The sequence below is a fragment of the Alnus glutinosa genome, chromosome 12 (genome assembly GCF_958979055.1).
Source record: "Alnus glutinosa chromosome 12, dhAlnGlut1.1, whole genome shotgun sequence".
NCBI lineage: Eukaryota > Viridiplantae > Streptophyta > Magnoliopsida > Fagales > Betulaceae > Alnus > Alnus glutinosa.
Genome location: NC_084897.1, coordinates 7,608,090 through 7,630,955, shown reverse-complemented (window position 1 = coordinate 7,630,955; position 22,866 = coordinate 7,608,090). Strand labels below are relative to the sequence as shown.

General features: G+C 36.8%; 2 long non-coding RNA genes across 2 annotated transcripts; one reads left to right on the top strand and one right to left on the bottom strand.

Moving 5' to 3' along the window:
- The first annotated feature begins 11,763 nt into the window (after window positions 1-11,763).
- LOC133883032 (uncharacterized) lies at window positions 11,764-14,282 on the top strand. The gene is made up of 3 exons (XR_009902807.1): window positions 11,764-11,949; window positions 12,544-12,603; window positions 14,035-14,282. It is a non-coding gene; the product is annotated as an uncharacterized LOC133883032 (long non-coding RNA).
- Window positions 14,283-20,199: 5,917 nt separating this feature from the next.
- LOC133852762 (uncharacterized) lies at window positions 20,200-21,216 on the bottom strand. Its single transcript, XR_009895976.1, has 2 exons — window positions 20,839-21,216; window positions 20,200-20,436 (listed from the first exon to the last, which is right to left on the bottom strand). It is a non-coding gene; the product is annotated as an uncharacterized LOC133852762 (long non-coding RNA).
- Window positions 21,217-22,866: the final 1,650 nt, after the last annotated feature.

Here is a 22,866-nt window from a genome sequence, read left to right as displayed (position 1 = left end):
GAGTTGCCCTTTGATATCTTCATTGTCCTTCACCTCATATAGTCCTTCCTTCTTGGTGGTGTTGGTGGAACATTTACCCCTACGACTTGAAAAATCCCACCATTGTGAATTATCGAACAATTCATCCAGAGTCTTATAAGCTTCTTCCCTTGTAAGATTCAAGAAACCGCCACCATTCATGGACTTGATTATGGAACGCTCCGGTTGAGTTAACCCATTGTAGAAAAATTGAATGAGCCTCTAAGTCTCAAAACTATGGGGCGGACACTTCATAGTAAGCTCTTTAAACCTCTCCCAGCTATCACAAAATTTCTCGTCCTCCTCCTCTTGACTGAAACTGCTGATCTTTCGACGAAATTCATTAATCCTCGAGATTGGGAAGAATTTGTTATAGAACTTGGTCAGTAGAATTTCCCAAGAGGTGATGGATCCAAGCATGTTGGAATGTAACCAAGCTTTCGCCTTACCACTTAGGGAAAAAGAAAATAGCCTTAGACGCACCGACTCATCTGAGAAATTTCGAAACTTGAAAGTATTGCACCTCTCCAAAAATTCCTTTACATGAGCCTAAGGATCTTCATTCTCTAAACCATTGAAAGTAGGAAGAATTTAAATCACATTCGGCTTCAAATCAAAATCATTAGTAGCAGGCAACACTATGCAGGATGGAGTGTTGGTAGTGAAGGGTGCAAATAATTCCCTGAGGGTCCTTGGTGGATCCCCATTTCCAAGCGGTTTTCCCATCTCAACAGACTTTTTCGAGTCAAACTCGAAACTTCCCAGCAATCTTAGATTCTCTTTAGCTGTTCTTTCGATCTCAGGATCAAAAGTGGTAACTTTCAGATTTAAAGATCTTCGTCCAAGCATAAACAAAATACCAAAAACTAAAATAAAATAAACTTAACTAAAAAGAAACTGCCACAGGGAATTGTGTTTTTGAAAACAAAATTTATATCTAAACTAATCTAATTCTAACTTAGTTCCAAAAAAATTGAGAGATTGTTTTTATGAATAAAATCAAACAAAATTAAAATGAATGTAATCAAGTAAAAAAATCACTAAGGTATCGGAATCCGCAATCAAAAAATTCATAGCAACATATTCCCATGATCAATAATATTTTCCGAAGTTTTCACAATAAAATCTTAAATATGTTTTGCTTTACTTCAAATAATTAATCAAAACCATCCCACGTATCCCTTCTTTACACAAATCATTAAAAAAAAAAAAAAAAAAAAAAAATCAATTTAAATTAAATCATCAAGTGTATTCATAAATCACAGCAAGATATCCAATTTAAATCAAAACATCAATTGTATCCGTAGAATAAATCACAAGGGATATCCAATTTTTTAAACAAAGAAAACCAAGCACAAACAATTTTATGAAACTATCTTAAATCATCAAATGTATCGTTAAATCATAAAAGATATCCAATAATCATTCCACAAAATTGAATTGAAGTAAAACAATTGGAAAATTAGAAAATATTAAATCACATGAGAACAATGTTGCTAATCATAAGTGAGGCTTCATCATCAACCTTAGTTGAGGGTTTAGCCACTCATGACTAAAAATAACATGTTAACTTCTATTAGAAACATCAAAATAAAAACTTATAAAAAGAAAACGTTACAAGAAGAACGGAGACACACGAACTACACTAAAATTTGCTCTCTTGCTTCACACCCGTTTTTTACAAGAGAAGGACCTATATATAGTACTAACTACTAAGGGTCGGTTAAGACAAGCTGGGACGAAGTGTCCGTGTCCTGCTTGGTTGCTGCACTTTTGGAAAGAAAACTTGTGTAAATCCCAGCTTTGGAAAGAAATATTACCTTGTATCACTCACACCCGGCTACTTCTCTAGGTACAGAAAAATATTTCAAAAAAGCACCGCATCATGTGTGTGTTCGGTCCTTAAAGTGGAAAGTCAAGTGTATATTTGGTGCTTCGATCTTAGAGAATCACGTGTTGCCCGGTTTGGTGAGAACGTGGTGCTGCTGGACTTCAAAATAACATGCAGGAAGAAAACAAAACGTGAGTCGGTGCTCCCTAGCTTGTGCAAGGAAATAATAAATCGTGTGGTCCTGGCTGCTTTGTGCATGGGTTGCATGAGTTTGGTGCTGCTTCTTCTTGGCAGTGTTACGTAGCTTTCAAGGCCAGGTTTGGATGAATGAAGACATGTGCTGCCTTAACATGGAAAGAATCACATCTGTGCATGGTTGTCTCTATTCGTTCCACAAAAAAAAAAATCATGTGTTTGTGCATGCTAGCTTCTTGAGGAAAAAGTGTGTCTTGCCAGCTCACATGCGTCTTGGTTCCACGTTGCTTGCAATTACGTGTAGAGCTGCTGCCAGCTTAGAAGAGAATCACATAGTGATTTGATGCATGCATGGAGGCCGAGCTGCTGCTTGTTATGGAAGGAAATATTACATGTAATTCGGTGCTAGTTTGGAAAAAGACGTGTGAAATAAAGAGGAAATCAGTGCTCTTTATGGAAAGAAACAAGGTGTCTTTGGTTGTTGCCCAGTATCACGTTGCTGCATCTTCCACACGTGGTTCAAAGGGAAAAATATTACAGCCGCACCACTTACTCTTCACTTAGACAATATTATTCTCTCAAATTTTGCTCTGAAGCTTCCAAATTATGTGTACATTTGACCTGATTGTGAAAGATAATTCTGTTTCTTTACAATTCCACATAAAAATCATCATTCATTTATCAATGACCTGTAAAACTGTAAAACACAATACTAAACAAAAATATTAGAAAATAACAAAACTATAGGTTTAACAAATGTAAATTAAGGGGTCTAACTACACAATATTTAGCACTCATCAGTTCCTTTTTGAGATCGCTTGCTTGTTCTACACTTTAGCCATGGTGGAAGTCAATCCTTCTTTTGTCCTTTATCTGACCCTGCGCTGAAAATTGCCGGAAGACAGTTTTCCCTAAAAAAATACAAACAATATTTTCAAAAATGCCACAAAGAAGTTAAATCATGTTAGTTCAAAAAAAAATCGGCATTATAACGGCAGTAAAATGAACTTCCCAAGAATTACACATGTAAAAACAAATAGCCCAAAACTGTTCAAATAACTGATTGAACAAATAACCCAATCTCAGCAGTAGATGACATAAATTATTTTGATGCCGTATTCAACATCATTCCAAAATAAATCCCAATATTCAAATAGTTAAACAAAACTGAAAAGAATATAATAGGAACAAGAAATTACCTAGGAATGAAGACAATATGCATAAAAGGACAAAATATGATGAGAACTCGTGAGAAGATCATGATAAAACCACACAAAAATTGCCAAAAAACAAAAGAGAAAAAGTGAAATACAAGGGGCTGTGCGGCACAAAAGAGAAAGAGACGTGATTCTAAACCTGTCGGGTACCCGTCCGGACGTGTCACTTAACCGTTCGGACGGCTACTGCCATGTCAGCACTTGGCAAGGCCGCATGTGTCTGGACGCCAGAACAGGTCAGTCCAGACGCTCCACACTAAAAATCTGAAATAGGAAAAAAATTTGCAGAGAAATAATTTTCCCTAAAAATAGCTTCAAAACACGCATGTATAATTAACTAATATGCCAGTCGAATAGCAATTTAAAAAAATGCAAAGATATAATTGAAAGTTAAGTATTCAATAAGCACAAATTTTCTTGCAGATAGAAATTTTAAATAGATGACTCAACTCATGCAATGTGTGTGTGTGTGTGTGAAAGCTTTCTCAATAAGGTATGAAGTTCGTTGATATGATTTAAAGCAAATGAATTTTCTAAACAAGAGAGAAAATTAATGATAGATCAATCAAAAGTCAAACCTTATTTTGCTAGGGCCTAGCCACTCTCATTTGATACACTCCCCTTAAAATGCAACACTTTTCCTTTACTTAGTCCTTTAATGAGTGTCTATTTTCGCAATGATTTGGTCACTGACTGTTTCTTTAGGGACAAGTTTAAGAACAGATTTATAGCACAATAAGCAGTGGATCTTTTCAAATATCCATATATATTGAAAGTTAAAAGCTTTTTATCACTTGGTACTGCAACCTAAAAAGAATACCAGAATTTATGGGTTCTAGGTTCAACTAGTGAGTTGGTCAATTTGACCATCTTAGCAAAAAAAAAAAAAAAAAAAAATCTCTCTCACCAGAATTTTCAAAAGCTAAAAATTAGAGTAAAAAAAATGTACCTTAGGGGAGCTTTGGATAGTGCACAAATTTTTGTCGCATGAGAAAAGTAACTATCTAGCATTAAGATGCACAGGAAAACTTAGCAGATGTCAGGTATAAACTTCCAATCATATATAAACATATTCAGGTAATTCACAATGAACTGAGATATCAGGCAAAAAAACATGCAATATTTGAAAAGCTATTAAAAAATAAAATAAAATTTATGCATCTTCTCCCCCCAAATATTTTATTATTATTTAAAAAAATGACAAAAACATGCATGAAGGTAAAGAATCAGAATCTATACCGAGCATGTGTAGTAAGATCAAACCTGTTCTCAAGGAGAGAGGTTCAAATTACCAAGACAGAAAAGTATCTGCCCGGCATGCTTTTTCTGTCAGCCCTAAATAGTACCTGATATGCTCTAGGATTAGGAACCAAATCCTAGGCATGTGTAACCTCACCATCTAGGTGAGTCCACTCCCCCTTAATAGGTGAATGGCTTCATCCTTTCTGACCCATACCTGCTTTACCGGTGGTGGTTGTTGACAGGCCTTCAACTGGTTGTTCGTCCATCTTATCATGCTTCGCATCAAAATAGGCAACTCCTTATAAAATTGGTCGCTTTCAGGCTTTTGCGGCTTCTTCTTGTAGTGCCTTGATTTGTTTGTCTTGGGTTTGCCATTCTAATTGATAGGAACAAATCGCTGTTGTCGCCCCTGATGCTGTGGAGCCTGATGCCCTGCCAGAGGTCTAGTGTCAGATGTAGCTTGCATTGGTAGCTCCTTCTCGACCTTTGATCTCTGAGCCTTGAGAAGTGAACAATGGGGTCGGATGTGACCACTTAAACCACCGTGGTGGCATAGAGGAGGCCTTCTAATGGTAGGAGGCTTTTGAGTGGCCTTTGCAACAGCCGAAACTTCTCCACCAATGACTTCCTTTCCTTTATCCATGCAGGTGATTGGAGGCTCGGGGACAGTGGGCTTGACGAACACAATCTTTGAAGTAGAGGGGATATCAGAAGTAGAAGCTACATACTCGAGTTCGATCTTGTCAATTAGGCTCTTCTGAATTGATAACATATGAGTGAGCTTCTCATCAGTGACCATCTCTAACTGTAGCTGTGTCTCCAACAACTTCTCCTCTAGATCATGAATCTTGAGCAGTAACGAACTCTTCTCAGTCTACAGACTGTTCAGCTCCTGCACGTGTTGTTGGCGCGTCTCCCTCAACTTTAGGTATTTTACATAGAGGACTTTATAGGCCTCATTGAGTTCTTCCCCGTCTTCATCGCTGCTCTCTGAGTAGTAGGATTGGGAATCCTCATAGTCTTCATGTGGAGCCACAAAGGCTAGAAATTTCTGATCTTGAGCAGGAGTTTCTTCTTCTTCTTCTGACTCATCACTGAGAGTCACATTGCAGGACTTCCCTTTAACCTACTTGAGATTCCCATAGTCAGCTCGGATATGCCCAAAACCTGAACACTCAAAACATCTGGGACCTCTTGGATCCTTCTTCTCAGCTTCTTCTGGCTCAAATTCTCTAGGGGCCTTCTTTAGTATTTCAGTGAATTTCTTCTTGAATTTATCATTCTTCATCAGTCTCTCAAAGTTCTTGGCCAGCATTGCCACTGCATTTTCTTCATTATCAAAGTCTTCCTCAGATGAGACTTTGGCCTTCTTCTTAGATGCCTTGAGGGCAATTGTCTCTGCCTTCTTGACTGGAGGCAGGGAATACTCATAAGCTTTAAGAGATCCCACCAACTCTTCAATCTTCAATCTTCATCTCATCTAGATCCTTGCTTTCTTCAATGGTAGTCACTTTTATTCTGAAACGCTCAAGCAAAGATATTATAATTTTTTGGATGAGTTTTACATCAGAGACTGACTTTCTGAGACTCACCATCGAGTTTCTCAGGTTGCTGATCTTAGTGTAAAACTCCCCGAATGTCTCTTCTTCAAGCATCTTAATTTTTTCAAATCCAGAAATTAACATCTAGAGCTTGGCACATTTAACAAGTTTTGTGTCCTCATATGTTGTTTCTAAGATTTGCCATGCTTCTTGAGCGGATTCACACTTTGAAATTCTTGCAAATTCAGAAGGTGAAAGAGCTTGACATAGAGAATGGAGGGCTTTATTGTTGGCAAGTCGTGCATTTTTTTGAGTAATTGGTTCGACAACTATAGGCTCTGGCTTAATCCAACCAGATTCTACAATCTGCCAAACATCAATGGATTTTAAAAAGAAACGCATACGAGCTTTCCAATAGCCATAATTTGTGCCATCAAAGGCAAGAACATAATTAAGAGTTTGAGACATAGTAAAAATAAAGTAGAAGTCAGAAAGATCACACTCAAGAAATTAATCTAAACAGAGTGTACCAAGCTTTGATACCAATTGAAAAATAAAAGACTTCTAATTTACGGTGTGTGTATGTGTGAACAATGTGCAACAAAATATCATAAGTGCGGAATATAAATGAGACAGATATTTTGTTAACGAAGTGAAAACTCAATTAAGAGAAAAGCCACTCTGGGGCAGCCAAATCCAGGAATTCCACTATTTAGAAGACAAAGCTAGTACCAAGACAGTAACACTCACATACTCATATGCAGCAATCGTAACCCAAAGTGAATGCCTCTCAACCAAGTCTCCTACTTGAAGGGGTTTTTAATGGATTCCTTTAACTTAGGGCTCCTCCCTAAACTAGACTTCACACGAACAAAGTAATCGCACATCGGCAACAGCTAGAGAGCTAGCAGATCTTCACAATATCTCCCTAAACACCCTCTTTAAGCTATAAAGAACTCAATACCGAATTATGTAAATAATACATGTCTAGAGGCCTCAATTTATAGGATTTAGTAAACCTAATTCTACACTGAATCAAATTTTTCTAGGCCGCATCCAGGTGGAAGCATAAAGCATCTGGATGGTGAATTGTGCAACCACCTTTCCATAATGCGCTTCACGCTCTCCATATTAAGGCCGCGTCTAGACGGTGTTGCCCTAAAGTCCGGACGATTACAAATTGTCTGCGTAATTTCCTTATCTAGGACCGCGTCTAGACGGTGTTGCCCTGTCGTCCGGATGGATGCAAGCTGTCTTGCCAATCCGTGTCTGCAAAGGAAATCCAAATACTTCTCGAACTCTCACTGGTGTATGGACGGTGTTGCCCTGCTGTCCAAACGGATGCACGCTGGAGTGTTGAGAATCTTCTAGACACTGATAGGCGTCTGGACGCATCACTGGGTCGTCCAGACGGAAACAAGGGATCCGACTTCTGCTAAGTTAGAATCTGCACAAAATCTTCCTTGAACATTAAAATAGCCTTCTTGAAGCTTGTGACACTGAAACTTGTCATAATAAGGCTTTTTCTGTATTAGAGAAATAAACTCTAAATACTTTGAAGGTTCTAAAATATACGGCATCCCTATTTACGACAGCAACATTACATGATAGTGATTTTGTCAACAGAATGTAGCCAACGAAACTAACACTTTAGTTAGTGCTCGATTGAAGCCCTAATCAGTCTCTTTAAGGTTTCAATTGCCATCGTTGCTAGAATTCATATTTTGATGCTTAACTTGATTATTTTCTATTTTCTTGAATTCCTCACATGTATGTGCTTGATCATCATATGCTTATGGTATGGATCTATTATTTATGTTAATTTGGATGGCCGAGTCCTAGGCAAGTAATGAAATAACCCCATCATAGGTTCTTGGATTAATCAACATGGAAAACCGAAAGTAGATGCCATGCTCTAGGCTCCATGTGTTTGTCGATCTCCATAGCTTTATGCTTTCTTAAAGAACAATTTAGAAGATGCCATGCTAAATCCTTTGAGAAATAAAAGAATTTAGAGTAGATGCCATACCTTATTCGTTGTTTAGGGAGATCAATAGTCTAAGGAGTAGATGGCATGCGCTTAGGTTGACAAACATTGAGTATAATGTTATGATTGTAGCAATATGCATATTGTGAATCTTAATTCAGTATGATTAGCGGTAGATATTGAAACCCTACATTTTCTTCTTATTATTTCAATTCAATCTTTTATCTCATCTCATTTAAGATATTTATTTAGGAAATTCTCTTTAAGCATAATTTATACCAACTTTCGTGGGAATGATCTCGTACTATCGTTTTGATCTTGTGCACATGCGATTAAAATGTACATTTATTAACCTATTTATTTAGGTAGATATTTGCACAACAAGTTTTTGCTTGACCCTTCCTTTTATTAGACTTGGTTATTGAAAAAAACCAAGTTTTAGACCTTGATCTGGGAAACCCTGTGACTAGGGTGAAACCCGGCCCTTCCTTTTTAGACTTGGTTTTGAAAAAACCAAGTTTTAGACCTTGAGCCGAGACACCTTGTAACTAGGGTGAAACCCGACCCTTTCTTTTAGACTTGGTTTTGAAAAGACCAAGTTTTAGACCTTGACTCGACAAATCCTATAATTAAGGTGAAACCCGGCCTTCCTTTTAGACTTGATTTTGAAAAAACAAAGTTTTAGACCTTGAGCCTGGAAACCCTGTGACTAGGGTGAAACTCGACCCTTCCTTTTAGACTTGGTTTTGAAAAGAAAAAGAAAAAGAAAAAGAAAAAAAAAAAAAAAAAAAAACAACAACAACAACAAAGTTTTAGACCTTGAGTCAGGAAATCCTGTAACTAAGGTGAAACTCGGCCCTTCCACCCTTTCTTTTAGACTTGGTTTTGGGAAAAACCAAGTTTTAGACCTTGAGCCGGGAAACCCTGTAAATAGGGTGAAACTCGACCCTTTCTTGTAGACTTGGTTTTGAAAAAAATCTAGTTTTAGATCTTGAGATGGGAAACCCTATAACTAAGATGAAACCCGGCCCTTCCTTGTAAACTTGGTTTTGAAAAGTTAGACCTTGAGTTGGGAAACCCTGTAACTAGAGTGAAACCCGACCCTTCCTTGTAGTCGTGTTGTCAAGGTTTGCTCCCTGTCTGGTTTTTCACAGGTTTTCTCCTTGCCTTGTTTTTTCCAAGGTTTTCTCCCTGTCTTGTTTTCCCAGGGTTTTATCCCAGCCTTGTTTTTCTTAGGGTGTAGCGCCTCAGATTTTAAGTAATTAAATAAAATGTCTTAAATTAGAATTTAAGACTGAATAAAATAGACAAGTCTAGAATTGACGTTTGATTCTCAAGACTTGACACTCGAACGGCTTAATATTGTAGGAAACAATATTCACATCCAGTAGTTAATAAAATACATGGCTTTAAACACGATATTTTAATCCCGATAAATAATAAGGAATACATGAATATTTATGAAAATAAATATTCCTTGGTCTTATTATTTATAAACTGTAATTTTATAAATAAAGAATAATATTATTAGACTCTAATAATATTACAGGATTAATAAACAGACAGACTAAATTAATCAGTGGATTAATTGATATAATAATATCGATGAGTAATATTATTATGTAATATTTACTGTATGTAATATTATTGTGTAAATTATATACATATATATTTAATATATATATTTATGGTGTTATATTATTATTGAGATAATAATATTGACAATGAAATGAACTAGACTCAAAACGGACTTAGATTATATTTTAATAAGTTAGATTAAAATGGGTAAAGACCCAATGTGGAAATATTTATGGTAAAAATGTAATTAGTAAGTTTTAAATAAATATTTATGGATTAATCCAGGTTAAATTAACTAAGATAAAACTTAATTATAGATTAATCAAAATATCTGTTGATATTTTGATAAGTCATCATTACATTTGATGAGTCATCATCAGTCATGATTATTGTCATGACTCACGTATATAGCTCACAAATTCCCTCTTCTTTCTTCTTATTTCATATTTGCCTTCTCTCTTCTTTCTTTACTTCTTCTTTCTTCTTTCTTCTTTTTTCTTCTTTCTTCTTCTCACCCGAGTACACAGACCCATCGAGAGAGAGACATCGAGAGATTGAGAGAGGAGAGAAACACAGAGAGAGAGAGAGAGAGAGAGAGAGAGAGAGAGAGATTGGGAGATCTGGGGGAGATGGAGACCGATTCTCCGGTGGAGCTAGAGGACACGATTTCCGGTAGTGGTGCTAAGTCATCACCGGTGAGCCAGGGGTGCGATTTTCTGGTGGAGCTGTGAGACCCGCTAAACCCGAGAGGAAGACCCAGTCCTCCATGTGCGTTTTCTGGCAAGTTTTCCGGCAAAATTAGAGGCGGATTTCAGAGGATTTTCTGAGAACATCCCCAAGGTATAAATCCTGTAATTTTGTGGATTGATTTGCTTATTGTTAAATTAGGGTTTGATGATTTTTTGGGGGTTCTCAATTGATTGTGTTTTGGCTATGCATGGTATTTATGAATGAATGATTTTGGTTGGAAATGATTTGTGATTTACTGTGTGTGTGTCTCGGTTGAGCTGTATATGTGTGTACTGTGATGTGGGTTTTGCTTGTGTCTTCCCTGTTTTTGGACTAGAGGCTTGACCGAATAGGTGTATGTAGGTCTGGATTGTGTTCCGATTGTTGTTTTGATGAGTATACTGATTTGGGTGTTATGGTTGAAAAATAATATTAGAACTTAACCATGTCATGTTAAGTAATAATTAATGTAGATGATGTTCCAAAGATAATTACTTCTATGTATGCATATAGAAATGATTAAGGCTCATGTTTAGCCATGAATTTCTAAAAGAAATGTTATTGACCTTCTATGCACATGTATATGTATTTGATGCAGATGAAGAACTGAGACTGCGACAAAGGGCTGTAAGTATAAATTACTTACTGAGGGTAGTACTGGATTTCAATAGTGTTGTGTTTATGTTTTATTTCAATTGGATGCGTGTGACTAATTATTGCATACTGTTAATAATCAACCTATTAATATTGGGAGCTACGTTTTCCAAAGGTTCAGGATGGGAATAGTGTCTGAACCGAAAACCCTAATAATAATATTGAGAGGTACGTCTCTCAAAGTGCTAGGAGAGTAAAGTGAAATGTACTCTGCTAGTGCGGAAACCATGCTAATAAAACGTAATGTAGGAGGTACGTCTCCGAGGTAGATGCTAATCGAGTGGCGGCTCTAAACGAGTGGAGTGCAATGACTATATTGAACTATTTAACACTTTGCATAGAAAATTGTCATCTCATTATTATGTCATCTTTGTTCCTTAAATAACGCATAATCCATGATATTGTTGAATGACTGTAACGTCCGAGATATTTTGTAGAAATTAAAATACAAAATTTAGGTAAATAATTGATAGAAGTTAATGTAATGTTATTATAATGCAAAAAAAACATAAAATAGAAAATAAAGAAATAGAAAAGGAAAATAAATAAATGGAAATAAAATATAATAAATATAAATATAAATATATGTTTAAATATATATACAAATGAAGGGCCGTACGGCCCTTCATTTGGATTCAGGTGGGGCGCACCTGCGCCCCACGTGAATAAGAGGAGGGCCATTCGGCCCTCCTCAAAAGAAAAAAAAAATAATATTAAAAAAAAAAAAAAAAGAGAAAGTGAGGCGCCAGGCGCCTCACTTAAAAGAAAAAGAAAAGAAATGAGAAGGGCACTAGGCCCTTCTCTGTAAACCAGCAGGGAGAAAAGAAAGAAAAGGGGGAAAAGGGGGAGAGTCCAAGATTTTCTCAAATCTGTGAAGATTTAGACCTCAAATCTCAAGTCTAATTTCGGAAACGTGATCTACACGTGTGGATCTACGTTTTGACCGATTATTTTGAGGTAATTTCGTAATCCTTAATTTTTGTCTAAGTTAGGTCAATTTTGAGTGTTAGACTAAATTGTTAAAATTAGTTTGGGGCTTTTGTGTATAGTGAATTCCTATACACTATTTAAGCCATGGGTTGTTGGATTAAAGGATTTAAAACTCTAATTTTGTTAATTGTTGAGGTGTAGGCATAAACCCTAAATTTGATGAGTTGAGTTAAATTTGAGACTTTTAAGTGTTTAAACCTTAGATTATTAATTAGTCGATTAATCGCATTTAGGGTGTTAACTAATCCTAAGTTATCTATGGGTTTCAAAAAAAAGAAAAGAAAAAAAAAAAAAAAAATAGGTATTTGTGGGGCTGGGTCCTAAAGTTAGTAATTTGTATAAATTGGATATTTTAATTGTAAACCTAAGAATATTTCTATGTACATGTTTAGTTAGTTAATGGATAATAAAGTAAACCCTATAATTTTATGGGTTAGTAATTGTAGATAATAAAAGGTTGAATGGAACCTTAAAACTTTATGGGCTCAACTTTTAAACGTGTACAAAGAGAAGCACGAGTTTAGGAGTATGAGTGCTAATGTAAGGTGCAGTCTAATGCAGCTACACATTGCGCAGCTTTGAGTGAGGATAATCCCGCGAAGCCACGGATTTTGCAAGAAGGTGAGTATTCTACTCACTAAGGAATCCTAGGAACTTAGATTTATGTATTGTTGCATTTGTTTGCGTTTATGATTATAGAATTTGTTGGTGAAGATATATGTAATTGAATTGTGAGTTATTGGATTGAGAATTAAAATGATAAGTTGATATTGATAATGATTGGTTATATTTATGATTATGAAATTTATTGAGAAAATTGTTTATGATTGGCTTGAGATATATTGATTTGTAATTGTGTGGATAAATGGATATTGAGGAATCTTGGTTATTTATGATTATGGAACTTATTGAGAAAATTGTTTATGATTGATATGGGATATATTGGTTTGTAATTGTATGGATAAATGGATGTTGGTGAATCTTGGTTGTTTATGATTATGGAACTTATTGAGAAAATTGTTTATGATTGATATGAGATATATTGGTTTGTAATTGTATGGATAAATGGATGTTGATGAATCTTGGTTGTTTATGATTATGGAATTTATTGAGAAAATTATTCATGATTGAGTTGAAATATATTGAATTGTAATTGTACGGATAAATGGATGTTGACGAATCTTAGTTGTATATGGTTATGGAATTTAGATGAAGATATGTATTGATGATTGAGTTGTAAAGTATTGAATTAAGAATTATGTTGAGATGGTTGAGATTAATATGCGGGAATTATTGGGGATTGAATGACATGATGTTGAATATATATATAGGGTGGAATTGTAGATGCGTGTAGATGGAAAAATTGTTTGGATATACATGTGTAACAATAGGGGTATGATAAGGTAATTTGGATTTATGAGAACTCGGTAGTTGATAGATGGTAAGTCCAGTGTTGTAGTGTCTGGCACAGTGGTAGGCCATAGTGTAGCAGCTCTTGGCTGAGATGAGTGGTAGGCCAGAGGGTAGCAGCTCTTGGCTGAGATGTGTGGTAAGTCTAGCATTGAAGTGCTAGTTCACGTGAGATGAATGCCCTGCGGGTCGTAGCTTTACGGGCGGTGTTGATGGTAAGCCTAGCATTGAAGTGCTAGCATTAGTGAGATATGTGGTAAGCCTAGCATTGAAGTGCTAGCACTAGTGAGATATGTGGTAAGCCTAGCATTGAAGAGCTAGTTCACGTGAGATGTGTGCCCTACGGATCATAGCTTTACGGGCGGTGTTGATAGTAAGCCTAGCATTGAAGTGCTAGCACTTGTGAGATGTGTGAAATATTTTTATGGTATGCGTGGAATATTATTAGTAGAAACCGTGATAATGTGTTGTGGTGTGAACTTAATGATTTGTGAATGACACTGTTGAACCCTGTATGTAATTATGTTTGTGTATAGTGTATACTTAGTGAGTTTTATACAACTGAGGCCTCGACACTTCTTACTGAGGTGGTGAACTCACACTTTTACCTATACGGATGTGGCTACTACCACAACCGTATAGGTGAAGCTTCTTTGGATGCAGGTATTGATGATGCGGAGGAGGACTCCGTTGCACACTATGTGGAGTACTACGACTAAGCACGTCGCTTGAGTCGTAGGAGTGTCGGACTTGGATAGTCCCTTTTGTGTATTTTGTATATGGCTAGTGTGACTTATAACACGTAGATGTAGCCATTCTTTTGTATGCATAATTTTATGCTTAAGTCCCCTTTGCGTATTTTGTATATGGCTAGTGTGACTTGTGACATGTAGAGGTAGCCATTCTTTTGTATGCATAACTTATGCTTAAGCCTTAAGCAGATAGACATTAACAGGCTCTTTTGTGTAATGAACAGCTTATGATTATAATGTTGACTTCCGCAGTTAGATTTCGTATTCCACTGTATATATTATGTAACTCTGATATATCAGATACATGTTAAGGAATGTGTATTATGAGTTGGCTGGGTGACACGTAGTCATGCCACTGTGATGATTCATTGTATGTTTTTTTTAAAAAAAAAAAAAAAAAAAAAAAAAAAAAAAATGGGTCGTCACAATGACAGTTAGCTCACTTATAGAACTATGGGGTTGTGGTGATAACCATCATCTCATAGATGTTTGCGCAGGTTCTGAAGATTATGGATTTGATTAACTGTTAGCTTAAGAGTTCTAAAGCTAATGTAGTTAGGTTTTAGTGCTTTGTACTTATAAATGTTTGTACTATTTTGTATGTAATATGTTTAGGAATTTACTTGTATTTAGTAAGTTTCCATGTATGCTTTTGTGTCATTTGTGACACGTATTTCATTGTAATTAGTGTAAAGAACATTAAAGGACTTTCATTGTATTTCTAGAGGAATTTCAGTCAAAGCTCTGAATGTATTGTAAGAGAATTGTCCCTTGATTTTTGAAAAGAAAAAAAAGAAAAGAAAGAAAAATATTTGTATTTTTCCGCTGCGAGATTTATCGTCTCTGAAGTAATAATGACACGTAATTATCCAGATATAATTACTTACACCTTTTTGTAAAAAGTGGGTCGTTACATAGGGTTTTCTCTCTGTCTTGTTTTTCCCATGGTTTTCTCCCTGCCCTTTTTTTTTTCCCCAGGGTTTTCTCCCTTCCGTGTTTTTCCGAGGGTTTTCTCCTTACCTTGTTTTTCCTAGGTTTTTCTCATTGCCTTATTTTTCCCAAGGTTTTTTCCCTACCTTGCTGCCTAGACTCTCGTACAATTCATAAATTTTTTCGTTTTTATTGATACGGATGGAAAGTCATAAAAGAAAAACAAGTGTTGAGACGCTACTAGTAGCGGTGTCATTGGCCTTCTCAACCTCAATCTTGAGATCCCCCACAACGCTCTTGCTCTCCAAGTCCTAGATCTTGATCGTCTAAACATTTCTTAGTACCACTGGTAGTATCTCTTTAAGTGCTTAGCGTTCCAAGGTTGAGGAAGGGGTTGTTTGTCAGCTACTCGGAGGTAGTAGGCGCCTTGTCTTTGAGATCGAATCACCTGATAGGGGCCTTCCCATTTCGGCCCTAGTTTTCCATCATCCGGGTTCCGGGTAGCAAGTGTTACTTTCTGCAAAACCCAATCTCCGATCCCAAAGCTTCGATGTCTAACTTTTTTGTTGAAGTACCATTCTGATCTCCTTTGGTACACTGCCATCGTGACCTATGCCTTATCACTTCTTTCTTCTAATAGGTCCAACTGCAGCTTCATCCCTTCATTGTTTAGCCCTAGGTTGTAATGCTCGACCCGGTAACTCAATGACCCGACTTCATCGGTATTACTGCCTCTGTACCAAAAGTCAGGGAGAACGAAGTTTCTCCTCTAGGGGTCCAGGTCGTTGTTCTGTATGACCATAGTACCTTTGGTAAGAAATCTACCCAGGCTCCCTTCCTATCCTCTAGCTTTTTCTTCAATGTTGTCATCAAGGTCTTGTTGAATGCCTTGACTTGCCTGTTTGCTTGGGGATGCATTGGCATAGAAAAGTAATTGCGGATATGTAGTTTCGCGCACCATTTTCGAAATGAATTGCAGTCAAATTGCTTGCCATTGTCTGTTACAAAGGTGTACGGAGTGTGCCGTACCGACACACGATTGACTTCCATAAAAAGTTCTGGGTATTCCTGGCTGTGATTGTCACCAATGCTTCTCCTTTGACCCATTTAATGAAGTAATCTACCGCCACTACCAAAACCTTGCATCCCCCTTTACCTGTGGGCACGGAGCCCATGATGTCGACGCACTATTGCACAAAGGGCCAAAGTGCCGAGACTAAATTCAATTCATCCGGTGGATTCTTCATTACTCTGGCGAATTGATAAGTCCTGAATGTTACACATTCAAGCTTCTTAATTCACATATGTTAATCTCTTAGTTTTGTTATAGTTTGATGTTTTGTATTGTTTTTGTGCTTTATCTTATTTTACAGGTTTTAGAAGAAAATCCATCAAATTTCAAGATCAGAACTAAGTCGGAAAACTCACTTTTGGAAAGATTCAACTCCAAATCAATTTTGAATTTAAGAAAAGAGAAGTTGGCAAAATCTAGTAATCATAACTTTTTGTTCAAGTATCGGATTGCGGTGAAATTAGTGGCGTTGGAAAGCTAATACAAAGTCTACAAATATGTCTGAAATGGGTGTTTCCTAATTTAGACGTTTACTATGCCAAAATTGCCCCGTAATTTTGGACTGGAAATCTAGACGAATTTAGAATCTTTTTCCTTATTGGATTGGATTTTCAACCTCTTACTTGGACTAGGAGACTGACTTCTGAATTTTCTGAGATTACTAGAGATTTTAGGATTCTCCTAATCCCTATAAATAGGCCTCTAAACATTGAAGAAAGACACACAAGCTTTGGGTGTAAACTCTACTTACAAATCTTGCTTAATCCCTTGTTAGCTAAACGTCGTGAACTCGATCTCAAACCCGTCTACATGTTTACACTAGGTGTTTAACCGCGTAAGTTCATAACTTAGTAAATGTATCCTTATGAAAAATGGTAATGCAATAAGCCTTAAGTGACATTAATAACTCCAGAAACATAAATGTGAGTTTTCACAAAAATGATGCTTATTGCCTCTGTTATTGCACCAAATAAAATGTAGTTTAGTTTGAAGAGTTTGTAGGGCATAATTCTGATAACAAACACTAATATTTTTATGCGGGAGAAATATGCTATACATATATATAAAAAAGTCATAGCTATCTTTAGTATGGTCTATCCAGGATAATAATCCCCTCCTAACAAGGTTAAAGCTATCTCGAAGGACCTTAATACAACATTGATGCCTTGGATATGCATACATACTGTCATATACTAGCAGTTTGGCCGAATTCAGCCTCTAGTAGCCCACACTACTATCAAAAGCTGTAACCAATTGGTCATGAACTTTGTCGTACGAATCGTCACTGCCTAAGCTACCTTGCTATTCACAAAATAACAAACTTTATCTTAGTATCATAGTTGCAATGAAGAGGAATCCAGTGTGCCAATTGAGAACATTTGTATATGGGGATGATTAATCATGCCAATCACTAGGCCCTCAATCAATCATGCTCTGATATCGCATTCCTAATTAATTAGTAACTTCCTTTATCATGATGGAACATGCCAGCTTATATTACTCTAGACTGGATCCTGTTCAAAGCAAATTGTTTAGAAAGTTGAATCTCATTTATTTTAGAGTGTTGCTATTTAGCGTATTCCCGTCTTCGTCTCATATTAGGGGTGACAATTCGTGTTTGCGTATCGGATTGTGTCGAAGCATAAGTATAAGACTATATAGGTCAACCCTACCCTTATCTATTTAATTAAACAAATCAAACCTCTCAACCCTAACCATCTAATTTTGTTAGTATTTATATTGGCTGCATTCTGTTGATAAAATCACTATCAATTAATGTTGTTGTTTTCACAGAGATGCCGTATATTCTAGAATCTTCAAATTATCTAGAGTTTATTTCTCTAAGATGGAAGGAGCCTTATTATGACAAGTTCAATGTCGCAAGTATGAAGAAGGCTATTTCAGAAGTTCCAAGAAGATTCTGTGCAGATTCCAACTCAGAGAAGTCGAATCCCAAGAATCTGTCCGGATGTTCCTATAAACCGTCCAAACGCTCATCAATCAACAACATTTGTCCGAACAATGAGAACCTTCCTTCTGGACCCCCATAAGTGTCTAGAAGCTTCGAACTGTTCAAGGTTGCATCCGTCTGGACATAATGGCAAATCGTTTGGCCGCTCTTCAAAGTTCGAGAAGAATTCAGCGTTCAAGTGCATCCGTCCGAATGACGTGGCAATACCGTCCGGACGCCATTCAGTGTTCGACAAGTAATAGGGTTATTGTCTCAGACACAGTTATAGGAAGACAGCTGCAACCGTCGAGACGATATGTGTTATCGTCCAGACACTATCCTTGATAAGGCAAGTCGTACATACAAAGTTCAACCGTCCAGACGTCAGTCTTTATGGTCCGGACGCTCAAAGCCTTGATATGGAAATTGCGTGCAGCTAAAGTGCAACCGTCCGGACGCTAGGGCAACACTGTCCAGACGTGGCTCTATTCAGGAAAGAATATCGTGCGAATTTGGAAAGTCGGTTGCACAGTTGTATGTCCGGATGACTTATGTCTACCGTCCGGACGGCGCCTAGAAAAACCTAATCAGACGCGATTTAGGTCTTCTGTAACCTATAAATAGAGGCCCCTAGGCATGTTGATTGTAAGAATTCGGTAGTGAATTCTTTGTGAGCTTAGAGAGGGTGCTTAGGGAGATATTGAAGATCTGCTAGCTCTCTAACTATTGCCAGTATGTGATTTGATCAACTGTAAAGTCTATCTTAGGGGTTAGCCCTAAGGTAAATGATTCCATTGAAGACTCTTTCAGGTAGAAGACCTAGTTAGAAGGCGTTCGTATTGGGTTACACATCAGAGTTCAAGGTACGACCACTGCATCAGGGGTATGTGAGTGCTACTACTTTGTAACTAGCTTTGTCTTCTAAATAATGGATATCCTAGGTTCGGCTGCCCTAGAGTGGTTTTTTTTCTTAATTGAGTTTTCACTTCGTCAACAAAATATTTGTCTCTTTTAAATTTCGCATTTAATATTTTATTGCACACTGTTCACACACACAGTTAATTAGAAGTCTATTAACTTTCAAATTTTGTATTGGGTTCGTGTCGAATTCGCGGGTTATGTAAAAAATTGTCTGCAATTGTATGAGCACGTATAAGATTATACAAGTTAACCATAACCTGAACCATTTAATTAAACGAGCCAGTCAGATTCATCAACCCTAACCCTTGAATTTCGTGTTTGGTTCGTGTTGGATTTGCGGGTTATGTAAAAAGTTGCTAACCTTCCTATCTCATACAACTTTTTTAAAAATCAGCCATTAGATTTGTAGGACTCACATGGGTGAAGGTATGTGTCTTACAAAACTAATGGCTGATTTTTAAAAAAACTTCGTATGAAAGAATTGAAGCACGTTAAACTCTCTTTATTTTACCCTCGTTTGGCATATTTTCTTGCATGGGTAGTTAATTTGTGCCTGCATGTGTCCTGAATATTTTCTTTTATGGTCCAAGACCATGCGGCTCATGGCGCGCGGTGGACACCGGCGAACCACTGGATTTGCAATATGTGGAAGATGTAGTTGTGTGGAAGAGCTCAAGATTTTCTTCACATGCCATCTCCATCCAACGTGGCATTGCTCCTTTGTTTCATCTATTCATTGCTTTCCAAAAAAAAAAAAAAAAAAAGTGGTGGGGCTGGGGTTTGGGCATACAGACATTGGACAAGAAAATAGACAAAAGGGCCGAAAGTGGTTAGAAGGTCTCAAATACACAAACATGGATGCTACTGTTTACCATCCATGTTAGTTTGAAACTTGCTGCCATGAATTACTAACCACCACCACCCACCCCCCCCCTCCAAAGAAAAAAATGAATTGAAAATTGCTCTAAATTGTTGTTTGGAACTTGTGGAAAATACTTGATTTTTTTTCTTTAAATTATCAATATATATGACTAACTAATAACAAGCATGACGACTGAGACTTAGAGGCCCTTACCCAGAATGTAGAAGAAGAAGATTTTGGGTGGGGGGCAGAAAATTAAAGAAGAAAGCTTTAAATTATTAGAAGCGGCCTATACATATTTATATATGGCACATAATCAAAAGGGAAACAGTGCAGAGAAATATGATTACTCATAAGTACAATGTAGTATTTATGTACATGAAGTGAAAATTATCATCCTGTTTTATGGTTTTGCTATAAGGCCGGCAAGAGAGACTTGATCATCACGTTGATGGCAAAGAAGGTGTTCGTGACTCGACCAGTATAGACCACAGAACTTGCACATCTTCGCATGGGCAAGACTTCACGTCCTTGTACAATATATAAATTCCCCTAGCTGAGAAAAATAATAACAACCAAAAAAAAAAGGCGGGGCGGGGGGGGGTGGGGGGGGGGGGGGGTGTTTCAGTACTGGGGAGGCCAGGGGATAAAAAAGACGGGAAATTAAAATGAAATGCTTGAGTAGAACCATGAGATTGAATAAAACATGTATTTGCCACTGAACTTGAAGATAAAATCGGTATTATATAGCGCATGCAAATCCAATTGAAACAGTTGGTCATAACGTAGGATGCATGAATAGAGAACCGCTGGTCATGAGGTGGATTTCAAAACAAGAGCAGAAAATGTATTTTTGATAACAAAAGCGTGACAGATATCGGGCAACAAAGAGTAACAGAGAAAAATCACAGGCATATATATAAGATATTAATTGCGAGAGGAAGAGGAAATTACGTACGCTTTCGGTTGCTGGAGTGTAGCCGTTCCCAGATTTTCTTCAGTGGGGAGAGGAGGGACTTAAGCCACCCCATTTGGCGAAGGTAGGTGAAAGGACGTTGGGAAGAAATGGAGGAGAGATTTAAACAGTAGGTTTGCTTGGACAAGGGTGACTTCAATAGCACTATTCCTCCACATATCCGCCATTCCCTTTCAGGAAAATCATACAAGAAATGCAATATTCCCACTTGGTGCTATGTCTTTATCATACCCTCTTCCCTTACAGAAGGATCTAAACCAAAATTTCCTGCAAAAGTACTAACTAGTTTATTAAAACCCCCTTTCTTATTCGTTCTTAATGTCACCATTATTCAAAATTCCCGTTTCCATTTTAACAAAGATCGTCACTCTTGTGCCTCAAGCCACATTTTCTTTAAAACTCTATTAATTTGTGGGGTTCTTATTTCCTCTTTTGGCCCATTTCTTGAGTGGAAAAATATGAAGTCTCTACTGAAAAGTTATTGTTCTCATTTTTGACAAGTTAAATTTCTACCTTCTGGATAAGGTAGTTGTCACCAGTCAACAGTGCATCTAAAATATCCATATATATTATTACAAGCTACGAGTGCCTCCAAGCTAGTGCTAACAACTAGTCTTCATCTTGAAGATTCTCCCTAAAAATATATATAAGCAAATCAAACAAAGTTGAAATAGCTAAGTTCAATGTTAATTGTCAGCAGGTAAAGCAGTATTGATCAAACAATTGAAATTTACAATAAAAAATTAGCTGCAAACATAGTTCTCAGTAAAACGGAACTATAACCTGACCTATTTTGTTTATATATATATATATATATATATATATATATATATATTGGAAGTGTCTACGTGGGTCTTCTAGTGAAATTGATAGTTCATAGCATGCAATGGTTTAATTAGATCAATTTGCATGATGCCCATTATGCGGATTACAAAATGAGGTTGTGCTTACCGAGTATATACATAATCAAAAATTGTCTGGACAGTGACTGAAAGAACAAGGCTAAGACGCATCAATACTGGTTGACACTTTAACCATGCATGCATGATCCTTCTCGGGAAATCCCAGATTAGTTCAGATAAATCTCACAAATACAATTAATTAATAAGTATGTATATCTCCAACGTACTTTTGGCGTTTCTCTAAAGATTTGAATGAAGATAGCAAAGGTAGATAAACATAGAGATCATCAAATTTGCGAGTAACAAGTAAAAGAATGGCCTACGTACGCTGAGATTGAAAAAGAAGGGGCCACGCATCTTCTCGCTTGGTTGAGATTTTACTTGTGCATGACAGCAATTTATCATTGTAATATTGTAAGCGTAACTTTTAATACATTTCTAGATGATTACATGCAGTTGCCTTTCCACGTTATGGACCCTGGCTTCGAGAAAAATTTGCAAATAATATTGTTGATCTCAAACAACAACCAGATAAAGAGAATGATCAAGAAGACCAAGATAACCTTTAATTAGCCGTCTGGTTGAATATTTGAATTCAAGTGTAATATTTGAATTGTAGATAACATTGTAAACTGATAAGATTAACATTGCTATACATATATAAAAAGATAAATGATTTTTTTTTACATTTTTTATACATTTTTTTAAAAAAAAAAAATCAACTATTAGATCTGTAGGACCTACATATGGGATCTACTAGGTCCTACAGATTTAATTGAAAGGCTGCAAACAAGTCGAGCTCAGACGAGTAGTGCCATTGCGAGCTTGGCTTGTTTGCAATATACAAAAGCTCGAGCTTAATTAGGAGCCTTGGCTCAGCTCGGCTCGCCAAGGGGAAAAACCTTGTGCGAGCTCGAGCTCGAGCTCATCCATTACACAAATTTTTTTTTTAAAAAAAAAAAAAAAAAAAAAAAAAGGCCCCCTTCCAAAAATGCCAGGAAACATGTTTCTAGCATTTGAATATATAGCAAGTGGCAATTTTAACTGCCAGGTGTAGAATTATAACCAGGGTTGTCCTAGAGAAGCATAAATCGGTTTGAAGTAGATG